Genomic DNA, 2,188 nt, shown 5'->3' on the forward strand with positions numbered 1-2,188 from the left:
TTAGTCAAAAGTCAGAAGAGAAGAGTAGGGATATCAGTACACATTTTGTTGAGGTGAGGGCATCAATGTCATTTCAATAGAGAACAGAAGTGAACATACAACAAGGTCCAATTCTTCATGAAATTTATGGTCTACTGGGGAAGAAGTCATGAAAAAAATAACGTACTACAATGTTAAATTAATCCTACACAATAAAAGTACAAGCAAGTATAAGATTATATAATGAGGGGCACCTGGGTGGCTCAGTCGGTTAAGCGTCTGCCTTTGGTTCAGGTCATGATCCCAGGGTCCTGGGATAGAGCCCAGCATCAGGCTCCCTGCTCAGTGGGGAGCCTGCTTCTCCTTCTCCTTCTGCCCCTCTCCCTGCTTGTGCACACTCTCTCTCTCTCTCAAATAAATAAATTAAATCTTTTTAAAAAGATAATATAATGAGGGGCGCCTGGGTGGCTCAGTTGGTTAAGCGACTGCCTTCGGCTCAGGTCATGATCCTGGAGTCCCGGGATCGAGTCCCACATCGGGCTCCCTGCTCAGCAGGGAGTCTGCTTCTCGCTCTGACCCTCTTCCCTCTCATGCTCTCTGTCTCTCATTCTCTCTCTCTCTCTCTCTCAAATAAATAAATAAAGTAAAATCTTAAAAAAAAAGATAATATAATGAGAAGACGATGTATTTTAGAGGTTGAAAGAAGTGACAGCTAATATTATATCCCAATAGAGACATGCTGAATAGATGAAAAGATGGAGGAAAACTATTCTAGGCAGTTGAAACAGTATTCGTCTTAAATCTCTGTGGAAATAAAGGACATTAGTTCACTTGAGAAACTAAAAATTGGCCATTGTGGCTGAAGATTAGTGAGCAAAGGAAGAAGTAGCATAAAATTAGGTTGCTGAGGTTGACAGAAAACCAGATTATTAGGTCATGACTGTTAGGTTCTGACTATTAGGATGCTATTTGCCACCTAGTCCTAAAGCATCTTAACTTTAATGTAAATCTTAAAATGACCACAAGTGTCATAAAAACTCCACTATTAGATCTTATACCATGCACATCAGATAAAATTGGTTATACTCAATATTGTTCAAATTATTTTACAATTGGGCCGATTGATTAATCTATTTTTTAGAAAAACACTACTTGGTAAGGGCATCGATGGAAAAGAGAGTGTATTTGACAAATCGCATGGCAAACAAAACTGTACGGGTCTAATATTTATGTATGTCCTTATACCTTAAATTGAACATCACAAATTGGAAATTATTTTTGGTTTTCCCTTCAGGTACCCTTACTCTTTATGACTTATTACATATGAAAAACAAACTTATCATATAGAAATACTGGGAAATAAAACCCTGAATATTACTTATAGGTTATACTGGCCATTTTCGCTAGAACTTTAACACTAAATTTAGTTATCTTAGTCTTTTTGCAAAAGCTAGTGTTTTTACTAGTTTAGTAGAAGATGTTCATATCTGAACCTGAGATTGCTTGGGGTAACTTATTGTGGCACCCATAACAAACACACAATTAACAAATTATAGCTCTATTCAAGGATGATACATTTATTCTTCAAATGAAGAAAAAATAAAAAAGAAATATTTTCAAAAAGAGCTAATTCTTATACAGTGCTACTATATGTGAGGCACTGTTTTAAAATCTTCATATATATTAAATCATTAACTCCTTGTAAAAATCCTATGAGGTAGGAACTCTTACCATCAGCAATTAGAGATGAGGCAACTCAACCACAGGTAGTTACTTAACCTGTCTAAGGATGCCCAGGCAGTACAATGTAGCCTGGAAATTCAATGTGATGGTCTTGCTTTAGTGTGTCATCCTTGTGCAGGCACCATGCTAATCTTCTCGGTATCATTTCAATTTTAGTATATGCATTGCCAAAGTGAGTATGACAGTCTTGTTTTAGAATTCTCCATCTCAGCTCTCACCAGTTGGTATTTTTCTTTAATGGAAGAAGATCTATTCAGGGAAAGTAAACTATCATATTATTGAATAGGTCTTAGATTAATTTATCGTGATATTTTCTTGAGCAGCAATGTCAAAGAATTGAAAACTTATGGATGTTATAGAAATGGATAAAACTGGTCAGTAGTTCTTATAACTAGGAATATGTCACTGCACAGATAAAGTGATATTTTTATCACTCTTTCTTTTCAATTTAAACACCTAAAGGACA

The 2,188-nt window shown here is 35.9% G+C and overlaps 1 non-coding gene across 1 annotated transcript; it reads right to left on the reverse strand.

Annotated features, from left to right (window-relative positions):
- Nucleotides 1–1,795: 1,795 nt before the first annotated feature.
- LOC112813218 (U6 spliceosomal RNA) lies at nucleotides 1,796–1,898 on the reverse strand. The gene has a single exon (XR_003205477.1). It is a non-coding gene; the product is annotated as a U6 spliceosomal RNA (small nuclear RNA).
- Between the last annotated feature and the right edge of the window lie 290 nt (nucleotides 1,899–2,188).

The sequence above is a fragment of the Callorhinus ursinus genome, unplaced genomic scaffold (assembly GCF_003265705.2).
Source record: "Callorhinus ursinus isolate GAN/ISIS: 27379988/994484 unplaced genomic scaffold, GSC_fseal_2.0 scaffold2, whole genome shotgun sequence".
Lineage (NCBI taxonomy): Eukaryota > Metazoa > Chordata > Mammalia > Carnivora > Otariidae > Callorhinus > Callorhinus ursinus.